Source organism: Pinus tabuliformis, chromosome 5_1 (assembly GCF_031772625.1).
Source record: "Pinus tabuliformis cultivar Carrire ecotype Pingquan chromosome 5_1, CPIR1, whole genome shotgun sequence".
NCBI classification, from domain to species: Eukaryota; Viridiplantae; Streptophyta; class Pinopsida; order Pinales; family Pinaceae; genus Pinus; species Pinus tabuliformis.
The window spans coordinates 223,724,933-223,744,046 of record NC_142305.1 but is presented as its reverse complement, the minus strand read 5'-3'; the positions used below and the strand labels follow the sequence as shown (position 1 = coordinate 223,744,046).

General features: G+C 37.4%; 1 long non-coding RNA gene and 1 pseudogene across 1 annotated transcript; one reads left to right on the top strand and one right to left on the bottom strand.

Moving 5' to 3' along the window:
• Positions 1 to 7,109: 7,109 nt before the first annotated feature.
• Positions 7,110 to 7,415, top strand: LOC149164226 (pentatricopeptide repeat-containing protein DWY1, chloroplastic pseudogene; annotated as a pseudogene).
• A 4,883-nt stretch (positions 7,416 to 12,298) lies between these two features.
• On the bottom strand, positions 12,299 to 13,224 carry LOC149164225 (uncharacterized). Its single transcript, XR_016260208.1, has 2 exons — positions 12,945 to 13,224; positions 12,299 to 12,801 (listed from the first exon to the last, which is right to left on the bottom strand). It is a non-coding gene; the product is annotated as an uncharacterized LOC149164225 (long non-coding RNA).
• Between the last annotated feature and the right edge of the window lie 5,890 nt (positions 13,225 to 19,114).

Here is a 19,114-nt window from a genome sequence, read left to right as displayed (position 1 = left end):
CGTATTGCTTTGTATCGTTTTCTGTTCTCCGTTCCTGCAATTCACAAGTGAAGTGAAAATAATGGTAAGGCAGGGTGATGGGAAAGTTTTAAATGTTGAAGACGTATCAAATATACCACCTTACGTGAGATGATTTTTCGATAAGCACGAAACCATATTCCATTAATAACTGGAAACTAACTCATTTATTAGCATTAAAGCGCATAACCAGGTGTCAGTTTATGGAAAATACTTTTTTGAACCATGCACCCGAAAGATCTGCAATGAAGTGATTTTGCGATTTGCTTCGCAATATCGCAGATCACAACATCGCAGAATCATAACATTGCTGAGTTGATAGCTCGCTATATCGCATTATCGCATTGTCGCTGTATCACAAAACTGCAATATCGCGTTATCGTAGGAACGTAATATGTGACAATCTTTGTTAACCAGTTTTCTGCAAAATGCGATTTGCGATCGGCGTCATCGCATATCGGCAAATTAAAGTGTTTCAATTTAAGTTGTGCTTGATGTATGTAATGCGATATTTGTTTATTATCGCGATCTCGCAATGTTGGAATTCGGCTTGTAAGGAGGTATCCTGTTATCCTTTTGCGATGCGATATTTCCTAAGGAAAGATTTTTGTCTTACCTTATCATAAAACTTAGATTTTTAGATTTTTCAAGGGGATCTTCCTAAGCTTATGATGGTAAGTTTTATTCGAAAAGGAAATTTAAGCACTACTTTGATTTTTTAAATTTTTAACTAAGGGTCCCCACTTATTTAGAATTAGGAATAACACTAAATAAGAAGGGGGGTTGTTGCTGGCCACAACGCGACAGAAGATTGACGAATTTGAGAAGAAGAGAAATATTTCCAAATAGGCATGTTATATACCTAGTTAGGAAGGATTGGTGGTATTATCCAGTTGGGATCTGACTCTGGTTCATTTATAGTAATTGTAGAAGCTAATGTACTATCTTCTTTATATGAAGACCTTCGTTCAACCAAAGATATTCTTGGAGCGAGAATTTCTATTTCTATCTAGGAAATCTCAGTCATATTTTGGTCCATTGTTGTACACCTAATAACCTTGCTGTTATTGTGGATAATTTTCTCTAAGGCGCCTACCTGTCGGCCTAAGCGAGCTTCTTCCACAAACCTCGGGGTTCAATACGGGTCCGCTAAAACAACATGATTTTAAAACTAGAAAGAATCTTACTTTACTACCATAAATTAAATTTAGCTAGACATTATGCTATACCACAATTTTATTGGGAAAAATCCTATGAGGGAGGGGCTTCTATAACCGGATCAATGTTCCCATTAGAACACCAAGTACTTGATTTCCCCGTACAAATAAAATATCATACAGTCAATTGTACCTTCCTTGAATTAGATGACATTCCTGCGAATGTTATACTTGGATTAGAATTTTTCACTAGATGGTCACATATTAGCATTGACTATGAAAAGAAAACTTTCATAAGACCATAAACCAAAAGCCAATGTCTCTTTCATAAGACCATAAAACAACGATATATTTCATGTGCCCTTGCTCACCATGATGATTACCTCAAAGAAATCTCAAACAAAATTAAAGACTATCGTTCATCTGATATCCCAAATTCTTTCTAGAAGAGGGAAAAATATGTCATCTCACTACCTTACAATGACAATGCCATCATCAAGCCCCAAAAGGCTTCTACGACATTAATGTGCCCCACAAAACTCAACTATTGCAAAGAAGAAATCAAAGATCTTCTTCAAAGGGGCCTTATAGAACCAGCAAAATCTCCATGGGCATGTAGAGATTTTTATGTTGAAAAACATTCAAAAATCAAAAGAGGAAGGCCTAGGATGGTTATTAACTACAAACCATTAAATGTAGTGTTAAGTAACATAGTATATCCATTACCGAACCAGTCTGTACTCCAAAAAATAAAAGGGTGCACAATCTTCAGCAAAATCGATCTCAAACTAGGATTTTATCAAATCGACATCCAAAAAGAAGATAGGTACAAAACTGCTTTTGTTGTACCCCATGGTGCATATCAATGGAAGGTAATTCCCTTTGGATTAAAAAATGCTCCTTCTAAATTTCAGAAACATATGGAAGATTTATTCCAAGGATTATACTGGTTAATCATTTACATTGATGATTTATTAATATGTTCAGAAAATATTCAGAAACACCATAAACATCTCCAAATTTTCTATGAGCATTGTTTTTCACATGGCTTAGCCCTTAGCAAGACCAAAATGGAGATTGGTATCAGTGCCATTGATTTTGTCGGTTTAAGAATCGATGCAGGCCGCATCTCTCTTTAGGAACATATTTTTCAAAATCTGCAAAAATTCCAAGACCAGATTACTAACAAGACTCAACTGCAACATTTTCTTGGCAGTTTGAATTATATACAGAGGTTTTATAAAGGACAAGCACAAGATCTGGCGATCCTCCAACAAATACTGAAAAAAGAACCGCCCAAATGGACTGATGCCATGACAACTGCGGTACAAAATATTAAAAATAAAGTGACCCAACTACCATCACTCAAGCTCCATCTCGATGTTGGGTCCTATATTTTAGAAACAGATGCATCAAACACTTCTTGGGGGGGTTTATTGCTAGAAAAGATAATTCATCCAGATTAGTTGCAACTAATCTGATCCTATCCACGCATACTCACTTACTTCAGAAAATTGGAGGGAAGAAGCAACCAAATTATTTAGCTATCATGGATAATCCACAACCTTCTGGATTATTCAAAGACGATCGTAAAAGTTGGCTTAAAAGAACATGCAATTTCAATATGTTCACAACAAAACTTCCTGAATGGGATTTCGGAGCTTCCCAACTAACGGATCAAGAAGACCAAATAGAAATGGAAGATGCCATTTCTGAGACGCAAGATTTCTTGCGAAAGGTACAAAGAAAAGGTCCTACATTCAAAAAGGACCAATACAAACAATTTTTTATATTTCCAAAAGTTGAGCCAGACTCTATAATGAGTCAAAACCAACCAGGTAGCACATCTGCTACACTAAGGATAACTGCAGCAGACATAGGAGTATTAGCACTCAACAGAGCCATCACACAAATGCCTGCAGATCCTATGTATTTTCCAAACTGTCAGCCAAAAGTAGAACTTGAAAATGCTATCACTTTGTTAGCAAGTTGGGCTACTAAGCAGTGTTCTGAAGATCCAACGAGACCGAGAAGAGATGTCACGCAACAAATAGTAAATGGATTTTGTGGCTAAGCACATACTTTGTGGCATTATGCCACACCAGAAGCTTGAGAAAGTATTCTTGGCCACACTGACCCCATCACACAATTGCTTGCAGCTCTTAGAATCCAATTTGTTGGAAAAGTAATGGATCATGATCCTAGTCATTACCGAGACTTATTTTTGTCAAATCAATTAAGGGATCTCACCAAACTAGATGAATACTTCTGCCAAATGCAAAATTGGTTAATCAAAGGAAATGCATACAATGACCCTGCATTCATTAGAATATATGTCCAGAGTATGCCAGGAAATCTCCCTCAAGATATCAACCAATTCTTCAGAGATCATAATGTTTCATTGGAATGACATTAGCAGAAGCCCAGGATAACATTAAGAAAGTTATCCAAGAACATTGCCTCGCCAAAAGAATGCAGAAAGAATTCAAGGGATATGATACCATGTTTACGAATCCTATCTGCAATAAAATCGGCAAAGTGCCTGATTGGGGTGTAGGAAAATACAATCGTCCTAACAAACACGGCTCGTGTTCAGGATGCAGATCAAAACAGAAGTGGTCTCCCCAACAACCACGCCAAAATACATACTAGCCAAAGAGCAACAAAGGATATCTGAAGAAAAAGGCATTCTTTAAACAGAGATCATCCCCTACTAAAATAGTAAGATTCTTCATCTGTAACCAAGTTGGCCATTAGGCAAATGCCTTCCCAAAGAAACTTAAAGCAGGAAGACTTGCAGCATATGCAGATCTCCTAGAAGACTAGCGAGAACCACAAAAATGGGATTTATTATTCTACGACATAGACGAAGAACCTGAAGGAATCATTTATTTCCCAGATACATAATCCCAAGAAGAAAGTTACCAAAGCCGATACTATGAGTCTGAAAATGATTCTATGAGTTTGCAATCTTATAAATTTTGTATGTTTAATACTAACAAGACACTTGCAGAATTAGAAGAGCAGTTCAAACAAACAGAGCCATTCCAAATGGGCTTAAGAGCTCATTTACAAGAAGAAATAAAATAGAAAAGGGCTCAGCAAGCTTATGACCAAGCATACCACTCAGTCATACCAGAAAAAGAAAAAGACAAGATACTAAAATATGCAGTATTAGCAGAATGGCATGAAGATGAACTTTATCCTTCTCACCCATCCAAGCACAAAGTTAGACAAAAGGTCAAAAAAGAAACATGTGAATCATTCAGACTGCAAATCAATGACAAGAAAGATAAGATCATAAGACTCTTATCAGAAATACAAGATCTCAAAATATCTCTCTCAGCTCTGGAAAATGAAGTTGAAGATTCATCAGATGAAGAACTATCAAGAACGATCTAGACACAGTTTGGAGAACAGGAAGCACAAGAAGGTTACAGCCAAAAAGAATACCAAGGACTAGTATTTGATTCCTCATCATACCCAGGTAAATCATTAGCCTTGGCTAGCCAACCCATGTTGTACATATCTTTACAATTTTGTCCTCCAGATTTAAAACCATATTCTTTAGATTGTCTACTTGATTCAGGAGCCCAATTAAATTTAGCTAGACATTATGCTATACCACAATTTTATTGGAAAAATCCTATGAGGGAGGGGCTTCTATAACCAGATTAATGTTCCCATTAGAACACCAAGTACTTGATTTCCCCGTACAAATAAAATACCATATAGTCAATTGTACCTTCCTTGAATTAGATGACATTCCTGCGAATGTTATACTTGGATCATAATTTTTCACTAGATGGTCACCTATTAGCATTGACTATGAAAAGAGAACTTTAATAATGACCATAAACCAAAAGCCAATGTCTCTACCTCTCAAAACTTCTGAGTCATTCTCTATTCCACGCAGACCCAAAATCATCCAAGAAAAGCCAAAGGCTATCCAGAAAAAACAACGACAAATTTCATTTGCCCTTGCTCACCATGATGATTACCTCAAAGACATCTCAAACAAAATTAAAGACTATTGCTCATCTGATATCCCAAATGCTTCCTGGAAAAGGGAAAAATATGTCATCTCACTACCTTACGTTGACAATGCCATCATCAAGCCCTAAAAGGCTTCTGTGACATTAATAAGCCCCACAGAACTCAACTATTGCAAAGAAGAAATCAAAGATCTTCTTCAAAAGGGCCTTATAGAACCAACAAAATCTCCATGGGCATGTAGAGGTTTTTATGTTGAAAAGCATTCAGAAATCAAAAGAGGAAGGCCTAGGATGGTTATTAACTACAAACCATTAAATGCAGTGTTAAGTAACATAGCATATCCATTACTGAACCAGTCTGCACTCCTCAAAAAAATAAAAGGGTGCACAATCTTCAGCCAGTTCGATCTCAAATCGGGATTTTATCAAATAGGCATCCAAAAAGAAGATAGTTACAAAACTACTTTTCTTGTACCCCATGGTGCATATCAATGGAAGTTAATTCCCTTTGGACTCAAAAATGCTCGTTCTGAATTTCAGAAACGTATGGAAGATGTATTCCAAGGATTAGACTGGTTAATCATTTACATTGATGATTTATTAATCTGTTTAGAAATTATTCAGAAACATCTCCAAATTTTCTATGAGCATTGTTTTGTACATGGCTTAGCCCTTAGCAAGACCAAAATGGAGATTGGTCTCATTGCCATTGATTTTCCTGGTTTAAGAATCTATGCAGGCCACATCTCTATTCAGGAACATATTTTACAAAATATGCAAAAATTCCTAGACCAGATTACTGACAAGACTCAATTGCAACATTTTCTTGGTAGTTTGAATTATATACGGAGGTTCTATAAAGGACAAGCACAAGATCTGGTGATCCTCCAACAAAGACTAAAAAAAGAACTGCCCAAATGGATTGATGCCATGACAACTGCAGTACAAAATATCAAAAAGAAAGTGACCCAGCTACCATCACTCAAGCTCCCTCTCGATGTCGAATCCTATATTTTAGAAACAGATGCATCAAACACTTCTTGGGGGGGTGTATTGCTAGAAAATATAATTCATCCAGAAACTGAAGATATATGTTCTTATGCTTTTGGCTCTTTCAATGAAGCAGAATTAAATTACCCCAGCAACCACAAAGAAGTACTTTCTAAAAAAAGGCGATCATGAATTTTAGATTGTTTCTAAAACCAGTACATTTTATCCTAAGGACTGATCTAAAGAAATGCCAGGAATGATCAGACTAGGAAAGGATTTGACAGAAGCAAATGCTAGGCTCATCAGATGGGCACTTTGGTTCTCTTGCTTTGACTTTACTATTGAGCTCAAACCAGGTTCAAAAACTATCTAGCAGATCTCCTCACACGTGAAGCTTCAGGTATCTCAAAAGAAAAAGAATTAAAATAATGTTCCATTTGTAAAAGTTCGTGGGTGCTTTTCACTCAACTTTGTCATTGATTCGGTCTCCACTTCTCAAAATACTTTAAGGAATGAGATAATATGAGTTGTCCACTCATATCCGAATCTTAGGGTTTAGACTGGCATTCACCAGTCCTAAGTCATCGGGTAACTGTTTGACATTTGTATAAATAAAGAGCTCGTGCTCATTGTAAGACACTCTAAATTCTCGCAAGTATCTGACGAGAGTTAAGATTTTTCTCTTCTCTTCATAGAGAGATACTAGCATTTGCAACATCACATGTTGCAAAGGAAACATCGTAAGGCAATGGTATAAGAAATAGTAGCATAGAAGAAAGAAGTCAAAATTCACACCACATTGAAGGGCTTGGCTAGGCAGATGAAAGAGGGGGGATATGTGCCTAAGACAAATTTTGTGTTGCAAGATGTTGAGGAGGAAGGTAAGGCAATGGCATAAGAAATAATAACATAAAAGAAAGAAGTCAAAATTCACGCCACATTGGACGGCATGGCTAGGCAGATGAAAGAGGGAGGATATGTGCCTAAGACAAACTTTGTGTTGCAAGATGTTGAGGAGGAAGAGAAAGAATACATTCTCTGTGGACACAGTGAGAAGTTGGTCATTGCTTTTGGGCTTATCAATACAACCCCTGGTACATCAATCCAGATAATCAAAAATCTTCACATATGTGGTGATTGCCATGATGCCACCAAATTTATCTCTAAAATTGTTGGGCGAGAAATCATTGTTAGAGATATAAGTCGTTTCCATCATTTCAAGGATAGCTTGTGTTCTTATGGAGACTACTGGTGATATTGAGTGAAGAGGATTAAGAATCACAATGGCCCATTGATAAACAATACCTTGCACTTAATTGAAGTAATTTAAAATCACAACAATCAAGAAGTGCTTGTGAAAAAGCATCCAATAGATGAAAAATTAGAAGAACCGATATTTGATCCTTTATGAATTCATTTTCCTAATAAAGATTACTAACATCAGATAATTTGACATAGACATTCTTAAATCTTTTCACCAAGAAAGAACGTATCTTGTTCTTAAATCTTTTCACCATCTTGTTCTTAAATCTTTTCACCAAGAAAGAACGTATCTTGTTCTTAAATCTTTTCACCAAGAAAGAGTGTATCTTGTATCTTCTTTGATAACCAATTCACCTGTGCCACACAACAAAATAACCTTTCTATGGGTTTTTCTTTGAACACTTCCCCTATTTGCTACCTTACAAAGGTTTTGAGATAAAGCGTAAGTAATTAAATTTCTTCCTTTAGTTTTTGCTTGGTTCATAATCCAATAAATCTGCAAGTTATCATTTGTAATCTGCCGGATTCTAGGATCAGATAATTTGACATAGAAGTTCTTAAATCTTTTCACCAAGAAAGAACGTATCTTGTATCTTCTTCGATAACCAATTCACCTGTGCCACACAACAAAACAACCTTTCTATGAGTTTTGCTTTGAACACTTCCCTTATTTGCTACCTTACAAAGGTTTTGAGATAAAGCGTAAGTTATTAAATTTCTTCCTTTAGTTTTTGCTTGGTTCATAATCCAATAAATCTGCAAGTAAGTTATCATTTGTAATCTGCTGAATTCTAGGCAATTTTGACCAGAAAAGGTGCAAGGAAGCTCTCCAATAAGTCTGATTCTGGTCAATTTCGACTAGAAAAGGTGCAAGAAAACCCTCCAAAAGGTCCAACAGATAGCCTACAACATTTGCTTTGAAGGGCTTCCATCCAAAGGACACTTGTTATTGATAACCCGGAATCAGTCTTTGATATATCAAGGTGTATATACTTGGCAATATTAGCAGGCCTAGAAAACACTGGTTCATGCCTATATTCAACAAATAATTGTCTATTCTAATCTAAAGATAAAAGCATCAATATATTAACAATTGATTCGCATGAGATGGTGGGATATCCAGGCAATTTTTTCCAAATTAATCAAAAACTCCTTAAACTGGGTACCTTTTTTCTACTTAAACAAGGATTTGCCATTTTAAACATGTTCGATTGTTTCAATCCATAAAAGCATCTTGTAGGAGAATTTTTAGCCATGAACTGTTAATTATATGTCACCAGAAATGGTACGATATTGTATTCAACAAATAATTGTCTATTCTAATCTAAAGATAAAAGCATCGATATATTAACAGTTGATTCGCATGAGATGGTGGGATATTCGCATGAGATGGTGGGATATCCAGGCAGTTTTTTCCAAATTAATCAAAAGCTCCTTAAACTGGGTACCGTTTTTCTACTTAAACAAGGCTTTGCCATTTTAAACATGTTCGATTGTTTCAATCCATAAAAGCATCTTGTAGGAGAGTGTTTAGCCATGAACTGTTAATTATGTCACCAGAAATGGTATGATATTGTAATGATTCTTAGGAAATTGTCAAGAAACAGAAAGATTTCTTGTTCACAACATAACTTTAACTTAATTTGAATAAACATTGCAGGAAGCTTGCAGCCCGATTTCTGTGAACAATGCTTTAGCATTGCCTCAAACTGATGACATTACAACTTAAACTTAATCCTAAAAAACATTGCAAAAAAAGTCATGTAGTATACCATGTCTAAACGGTGTTGCGGGCTTTAGATCCTTACTGTAGAACTTATTGTATTCCAACGAATCCCCTTCAGTTTTTCGAAGCTCCACCATGAAGAGCTAGTGCGTGACTTCGAAAATCTCTGCATCAATGGAGAAAACCCAGACCATTCTCTGTGAAATTCACTCCATTATAGGAGTACAGAGTGCTTCTGTTGATTCTCGACCTCTGCTCTTTCCATGGGATTTGTGCTAGAGCTAGGTGATCAATGGCCTGATCCACGACCTGCACAATCTACAAGCTCCCTTAATCTAATACGATCACAGAAGCAAAAACAAGGTACCCAAACCTGAACATGTAATGCCAGAAATGTAGTCTCGAGGCCACTATGCGAGGAAGAAAATCATACCTATTTAAATCTTTTGCAGTCCTGTATCAATGCTGATGAATTGTGACAAGTCCACGCCCACATTTTTCTCAGAGAGCTTGACGGAAACTGTTTTCTAAGTTCCAAACTTGTGAGCGTGTATTCTCACAATCTGCGAGCTCATCTTACAGCATTCTCTCACCATTCTCTGTATATGCCCAATATTTCTGTGAACATATACACATAAATCCCTAATTGCTGCATGCTGGCAATTGAACATCTGGAAGAGACACAAATGCAATAGAGAGAGGTGCTACAGAAATACGTTTGTCGGCATCAACAGTCATCAACTCTAAAGAAGGTATCTACATAAAGAATTTTCCCATTGAGAAGCATAGTTTGGCTGTTGAGATTACCATCTTTAGCTATCAAATGATATTTCAGTCTTGATCTTGCAATCAAATTCCTTAGCTCCTTGGCATTTGAAAACTTCAAGACTGTATCCATTTCTTCTGCGAAAATTCCTAAAATGGTAGAGAGTTGCACAGAGGTACGAGTGTCCCTACTAAAGTTGATCAACAGTAAAGTGATTCCTCTCTGGTTGTGAAAAAATGACCACACAGAACGATTAGATGGAGTCATTAAAAGAAAGAAAGAAAAGGGGGTTTCATATTAATACCCTAATTCATTTTACCACATCCATACTTTTGTTAAGTATGCATTCAATGAGCAAATGATTGGACAGAATATCGAATGCAACAAATAATAAACTAACTAAAACCCTGGTTTATGTCCTCTTTACCGAAGTGAGTGGTTTCTTTTGAAAATCCTTGTAAATCTGTTTTAGAATCTTATCACACTAAATTACATCAGCTGCATACTGCTTCGAACTGATGCTCAACATTCTCTGTATATGCCCAATATTTCTGTGAACATATACACAGCAGAGAACACAAGTGTGATGGCCAACATTCTCTATATATGCCCAATATTTCTGTGAACACAAACACAACAGAGAACACAAGTGTGATGGCATTGAGATGTAGTGATGGTTTCCCCATTTCGCAAGCAGTAGAATAACAACTTTAACTTAATCCTAAAAAACATTGCAGAAAACATCATGTAGTATACACAACGAATATATATTTATTGTTTGTTTCCATCCCATGTCTAAACGGTGTCTTTGAGGCCGGGCTTTAGATCCTCACTGTAGAACTTATTGTATTCCAACGAATCCCCTTCAGTTTTTCGAAGCTCCACCACGAAGAGCTAGGGCGTGACTTCGAAAATCTCTGCATCAATGGAGAATACCCAGACCTTTCTCTGCGAAATGCACTCCATTATAGGAGTACAGAGTGCTTCTGTTGATGCTCGACCTCTGCTCTTTGCATGGGATTTGTGCTAGAGCTGGGTGATCAACGGCCTGATCCACGACCTGCACAATCTGCAAGCTCCCTTAATCTAATACGGTCACAAAAGCAAAAGAAAGGTACCTAAACCTGAACATGTAATGCCAGAAATGTAGTCTCGAGGCCACTATGCAAGGAAGAAAATCATACCTATTTAAATCTTTTGCAGGCCTGTATCAATGCCGATGAATTGTGACAAGTCGACGCCCACATTTTTCTCAGAAAGCTTGACGGAAACTATTTTCTAAATTCCAAACTTGTGAGCATGTATTCTCACAATCTGCGAGCTCATCTTACAGCATTCTCTCAACATTCTATGTATATGCCCAATATTTCTGTGAACATATACACATAAATCCCTAATTGCTGCATGCTGGCAATTGAACATCTAGAAGAGACACAAATGCAATAGAGAGAGGTGCTACAGAAATACGTTTGTCGGCATCAACAGTCATCAACTCTAAAGAAGGTATCTACATAAAGAATTTTCCCATTGAGAAGCATAGTTTGGCTGTTGAGATTACCATCTTTAGCTATCAAATGATATTTCAGTCTTGATCTTGCAATCAAATTCCGTAGCTCCTTGGCATTTGAAAACTTCAAGACTATATCCATTTCTTCTGTGAAAATTCCTAAAATGGTAGAGAGTTGCATAGAGGTACGATTGTCCCTACTAAAGTTGATCAACAGTAAATTGATTCCTCTCTGGTTGTGAAAAAATGACCACACAGAACGATTAGATGGAGTCGTTAAAAGAAAGAAAGAAAAGGGGGTTCCATATTAATACCCTAATTCGTTTTACCACATCCATACTGTTGCTAAGTATGCATTCAATGAGCAAATGATTGGACAGAATATCGAATGCAACAAATAATAAACTAACTAAAACCCTGGTTTCTGTCCTCTTTACCGAAGTGAGTGGTTTCTTTTGAAAATCCTTGTAAATCTGTTTTAGAATCTTATCACGCTAAATTACATCAGCTGCATACTGCTTCGAACTGATGCTCAGCATTCTCTGTATATGCCCAATATTTCTGTGAACATATACACAGAAGAGAACACAAGTGCGATGGCCAGCATTCTTTATATATGCCCAATATTTCTATGAACACAAACACAGCAAAGAACACAAGTGCGATGGCGCTGAGATGCAGTGATGGTTTCCCCATTTCGCAAGCAATAGAATAACAACTTTAACTTAATCCCAAAAAACATTGCAGAAAACATCATGTAGTATACACAATGAATATATATTTATTGTTTATTTCCATCCCATTTCTAAATGGTGTCTTTGAGGCCGGGCTTTAGATCCTCACTGTAGAACTTATTGTATTCCAATGAATCCCCTTCAGTTTTTCGAAGCTCCACCAGGAAGAGCTAGGGCGTGACTTCGAAAATATCTACATCAATGGAGAATACCCAGACCTTTCTCTGTGAAATGCACTCCATTATAGGATTACAGAGTGCTTCTGTTGATGCTCGACCTCTGCTCTTTGCATGGGATTTGTGCTAGAGCTGGGTGATCAACAGTCTGATCCACGACCTGCAAAATCTGCAAGCTCCCTTAATCTAATATGGTCACAGAAGAAAAAGCAAGGTACCTAAACCTGAACATGTAATGCCAGAAATGTAGTCTCGAGGCCACTATGCGAGGAAGAAAATCATACCTATTTAAATCTTTTGCAGGCCTGTATCAATGCCGATGAATTGCGACAAGTCCACGCCAACATTTTTCTCAGAGGGCTTGACGGAAACTATTTTCTAAGTTCCAAACTTGTGAGCGTGTATTCTCACAATCTGCGAGCTCATCTTACAACATTCTCTCAGCATTCTCTGTATATGCCCAATATTTCTGTGAACATATACACATAAATCCCTAATTGCTGCATGCTGGCAATTGAACATCTGGAAGAGACACAAATGCAATAGAGAGAGGTGCTACAGAAATACATTTGTCGGCATCAACAGTCATCAACTCTAAAGAAGGTATCTCACCCTCAGGGGTCACATAAAGAATTTTCCCATTGAGAAGCATAGTTTGGCTGTTGAGATTACCATCTTTAGCTATCAAATGATACTTCAGTCTCGATCTTGCAATCAAATTCCTCAGCTCCTTGGCATTTGAAAACTTCAAGACTGTATCCATTTCTTCTGCGAAAATTCCTAAAATGGTAGAGAGTTGCACAGAGGTACGAGTGTCCCTACTAAAGTTGATCAACAGTGAAGTGATTCCTCTCTGGTTGTGAAAAAATGACCACAGAGAAATATTAGATGGAGTCGTTAAAAGAAAGAAAGAAAAGGGGGTTTCATATTAATACCCTAATTTGTTTTACCACATCCATACTGTTGCTAAGTATGCATTCAATGAGCAAATGATTGGACAGAATATCGAATGCAACAAATAATAAACTAACTAAAACCCTGGTTTCTGTCCTCTTTACCAAAGTGAGCGGTTTCTTTTGAAAATCCTTGTAAATATGTTTCAGAATCTTATCACGTTGAATATGCCCAATATTTCTATGAACATATACACAGCAGAGAACACAAGTGCGATGGCCGAAATTCTCTATATATGCCCAATATTTCTATGAACATATACACAGTAGAGAACACAAGTATGATGGTGTCAAGATGTAGTGATGGTTGCCCCATTTCGCAAGCAGTAGAAAGAGACACAAATGCAATAGAGAGAGGTGCTACAGAAATACGTTTGTCGGCATCAACATTCATCAACTCTAAAGAAGGTATCTCACCCTCAGGGGTCACATAAAGAATTTTCCCATTGAGAAGCATAGTTTGGCTGTTGAGATTACCATCTTTAGCTGTGAAATGATACTTCAGTCTCGATCTTACAATCAAATTCCTCAGCTCCTTGGCATTTGAAAACTTCAAGACTATCAATTTCTTCTCTGAAAATTCCTAAAATGGTAGAGAGTTGCACAGAGGTACGAGTGTCCCTACTAAAGTTTGATCAACAGTAAAGTGATTCTTCTCTGGTTGTGAAAAAATGACCACACAGAAAGATTAGATGGAGTGATAAAATAAAGAAAGAAAAGAGGGTTTCATATTAATACCCTAATTCGTTTTACCACATCCATACTACTGCTAAGTATGCATTCAATGAGCAAATGATTGGACAGAATATCGAATGCAACAAATAATAAACTAACTAAAACCCTGGTTTCTGTCCTCTTTACCGAAGTGAGTGGTTTCTTTTGAAAATCCTTATAAATCTGTTTCAGAATCTTATCACGCTGAATTACATCAGCTACATACTGCTTAGAACTGATGCTCAACATTCTCTGTATATGCCCAATATTTCTGTGAACATATACACAGCAAAGAACACAAGTGCAATGGCCAGCATTCTCTGTATATGCCCAATATTTCTGTAAACATATACATAACAGAGAACAGAAGCGCGATGGCATCGAGATGCAGTGATGGTTGCTGGTGAGCTCCAGTATTGCAGCAATAATGCTGCACTCCTGGGACTCCCTTCTTTACTTTTATCAACCCGGTAGTTCGTAACAAACTTGGAAGCGACGGTGCTGTATGCACAAGTACTAGCTCTTGCCGCAACTGTCACTTGGTCAGCTGGCACAAGTCCGCTAGGGGCTTAAGCCAACTTCTATGAGCTCTGAGAAGAAGCTTTTTAACTGATGGACGAAAGCTAACTTAAAGAAGGCTGATCTATTTGCAGAAAGAAACTGGAAAGCTAAGAGGAAACGTAAACCCTAGCAAACCCTAATTCTACCAGCTAACCCTACTGATGCAAGAAAGAGGATGTAAGCTACTGAAGGAGATGCCATTGATTTCTAGAAAGGTAAATACATGCATCTAAGCTACTTCTACAGTAACATCTGAAAAAAAAACATCTTTTTGTATTTTTGAATAAGTTGCCAGAGTTATTATGCATATGATTTGACTGTTTGGCTGTGCAGAGGTGGATGGCCGAGAAGAAATGCTTGGAGGAGGTCAAGAAGGTTCAGAGAGGGCCTAAGGGGTCCCTAACACCCTTCCATAGAGTTTCACCGAGTTTGGCTATCAAGAAACCTCATTCGTGAGCCTCTACAGGAAGTCTGCAGGGGTTCTACAGGATGTCTGCGATTTTCTACAGGATGTCTGTAATTTTCTACAGGATGTTCAGAAATGAGGTTTTTGGTGGATGAATGGAGAGGGAAAGGTGAAGGAGTGAGTGTGGAGGTAGGGTGAGGGTTGGAGATGGTCTAGGACTCGGTGGATGGAGTTGTGGACAGGTGTGGATGGTTGGATTTGGTTCAAGGAAGACTGAAGCAATGTTACACACAAAACTAGGGTTATGGGAGCAAATGGCGAACGGGAGGCAAGGATTCTAAGTAGAGGGTGGAGTGGATGGTGCTGATGGAGAATAAACAGATGAAGGAGTGGTACAGGTGCTCTGCAAGGCGTTTTTCCAACTGATCCAACGAAGACTTGTAAATTCAAAAACCTAATTACATTGACCTAATCTACTAGCTGCCAGTAAAGAGAATGAACAGAAGTGTGACCTGCAATGAAACCATGTATTTTAACTCATGCAACTAAGCAAGCAAAAGTATGAACTTGTAACCAACTTCTACACATGAAAATCAAACACTAGTGATTGCATGGCAAAGCAAAATCAATGTTTTTGTGGGCAGCAAAGTTATCCTGATCCCAGCTCCTGATCCTACTGAAGGAGAGGTGAAACCAGAGATGTTTGATGGCCCTTTTCTTGAAGCTTTTTCCTGTTAACAACCTATCAACTAAATCTGAGCATTCAAAAGTCTTTCTAACCATTAACAGTGACCTAGTTAATCAGCAAACTTTAATCTACTTAACAGAAATGTTTTTGCAAATGCATAAAGAACAAATAACAATACATAAAGGAGGCCTTAGCACTCGGGTTGGGCCCAACCCCAAGAGCTGCAGGCTCCTATAAAGAACTCAGATCTGTGGCCAAGTAAAGCTGCTTCTCATTATTCAAAAATAATCCTCATATGAAAGTTGTACAACAGTAGCTACAATAAAATAGGCTGAGCAAAATGACAGCACTATAGTGCAAAAATAACAATAGTTCCAAAAGTAAACTACGAAGGCTGAGGCCTTCCTACTTATACAATACGAGGGGGCTAGCAGCCCTCCTAGATTCAAGGGACTCGGCTATCCCAACTGCTAGTAAATAGTCACTCTTCCCAAAACTGCTTGGCTGCCTTTAAAACTCGTTTTGGTGGCCTGTGGAGCTCGGAGTTGAGGGTGGAGACTTCGAGGAAGGCCATTTAATGCAAGAGACAACCTCCCTAAGAATCCTCACCTCAAGCTTGGCTGTCAGCTGACCCATGATTGCTCGGTTTTGCTCCAAAATTTGTCCAAAAATCTTGAAATAACCACGTATTAGCCTCCTAGGTAGAGTGACCACCCTTATTCGTTCAAATAACACAAACATACTAAGAAACATGCATAATCTATGAAAAATGGAGGATTGAACAAGGACAATTAGGAAAAATGAGCCCAATAAGTTACCCAATTTGGGGGCTCATCAGTTGCCCACACCAAGATGCGTTACATTACCACTGGAAGGGACTGCTGGTAGACTAGGCTGATCAAAACGATTGTTTGTCGTTGTTGCTCCTTCATGAGAGGAATTCACACTCATACAAGAATTTTTATCTTGAGAAACACTCTTATCATCATAAAGAGCCTGAAGAACCTCAGACAACGGTGGAGCTGATATCATTGCCTTGAGATCTTCAATCTGTATATGCCAAACATTTTAGCAAGCTCAATATTCATAACATCAATAAACCTAACAAACGAGTAGACTTCACTACACAATACCTTATCTGAAAGATCTGACATTAGACCTTTAAGCACATCAACCTCATCATCCACGGCACTTGTAGCCAGTGTACCATTATGGAGGTCTCCCTCGGGAACATTATTTGTCTGTGCATCTTTGCCAGAACTTTCACCTTTGGATGCCTCAGCTTCATTTGTAAGTTTCTGCATACGTGATGCACATAATAAATATGCCCGTTGGCAGTAACTTAGTGCATCTGGGATCTTGTTCTGCATCTGTAGAGCCAAACATATCTTAAAACATCTATCAATAAATTAAGGCTGTGAACAAACAAACACTACATAGATATATATCGTACAACCAAGTAGCACCACAGTGAAGAGTCAGACATACAGGAAAAGCACAAACTATCCAAACAACGCATTCATTAGCTTATTTTATCCCAGTTAAGTCCATGCACTCTTTCCTAAGTTCAAATGGAAAATTATCCATTATTGTAGCTAATACTGATAAGAACCTTAGCTATATATATTACAGCCTACTACCACGGTGAAGAGAGCATACTAGGAAAAGCACAAACCAAGGATTGAAGTAGGTTCAACTATTACCATACACCACATTTATAAGCTTCTAATATCCCATATATATATATATATATATATATATATAGAGAGAGAGAGAGAGAGAGAGAGAGAGAGAGAGAGAGAGATGGTTTTTAATATTACAGTCTAGTACCGCAATGAAAAGAGCATACTAGGAAAAGCACAATCCAAGGGTTGGAGTAGGTTCAACTATTACCATACACAACATTTATTAGATTCTAATATCCTCGTATTAGTTTTATGCACTCTTTCCTAAGTTCAAATAGTAGACTATCCATAATCGTAGCTAATATTGATAAGCAATGTAGTTCTATAGTTTTGCATGCCTTTTGGACATATTAGCATCCTTACCTAAAGAAAGCCTATGAAGAATAAATTATAAGTACAGAATATAAATAGAAAAGGATACCATTGTGAAATATGACGACTGTTGGGTTCTTCCAAGCATTCTAATATAGAAAGATCTCTCAAGTAATCACTTGCAGAAGTCTGAAAATCCTCTGCAACCAAACAACCAGGTTTAAAAAAGAGCATTGTAACTTTCCCTGCTTGTACAAAATTTTATCTTTATCAACCTACCTCTTTCGAATGATACATCTCCTAAGGCACTTATAACATCCACTTTTTCAACAGTATCTTCTTGTTTATCTAGAATCACTCTTGCAGATTCAAGCATCTTCCATGCCAAATCCAGATCAGAATCTTCCTCATCTTCACCTTCCACATCAACATCCTCACAAGCATCTTCCTCATCACATTCTTATCCTTCAACACCTTCCTCTATATCATATGCACCATTACAGAATTTTAGGAACCTTTCTATGAGTTTTGCTTTGAACACTTCCCTTATTTGCTACCTTACAAAGGTTTTGAGATAAAGCGTAAGTTATTCAATTTCTTCCTTTAGTTTTTGCTTGTTTCATAATCCAATAAATTTGCAAGTAAGTTATCATTTGTAATCTGCTGGATTCTAGGCAATTTTGACCAGAAAAGGTGCAGGGAAGCTCTCCAATAAGTCTGATTCTGGTCAATTTTGTGGAGAAAAGGTGCAAGAAAACCCTCCAAAAAGTCCAATAGATAGCCTACAACATTTCCTTTGAAGGGCTTCCATCCAAAGGACACTCGTTATTGATAACCAGGAATCAGCCTTTGATATATCAAGGTGTATATACCTGTAAATATTAGCAGCCCTAGAAAACACTGGTTCGTGCCTATATTCAACAAATAATTGTCTATTCTAATCTAAAGATAAAAGCATCGATATATTAACAGTTGATTTGCATGAGATGGTGGGATATTCATATGAGATGGTGGGATATCCATGCAATTTTTTCCAAATTAATCAAAAGCTCCTTAAACTGGGTACCTACTTTGTACTTAAACAAGGATTTGCCATTTTAAACATGTTCGATTGTTTCAATCCATAAAAGCATCTTGTAGGAGAGTTTTTAGCCATGAACTGTTAATTATATGTCACCAAAAATGGTACGATATTGAATTCAACAAATAATTGTCTATTCTAATCTAAAGATAAAAGCATCTATATATTAACAGTTGATTCGCATGAAATGGTGGGATATTCTCATGATATGGTGGGATATCCAGGTAGTTTTTTCCAAATTAATCAAAAGCTCCTTAAACTGGGTACCGTTTTTCTACATAAACAAGGCTTTGCCATTTTAAACATGTTCGATTATTTCAATCCATAAAAGCATCTTGTAGGAGAGTGTTTAGCCATGAACTATTAATCATGTCACTAGAAA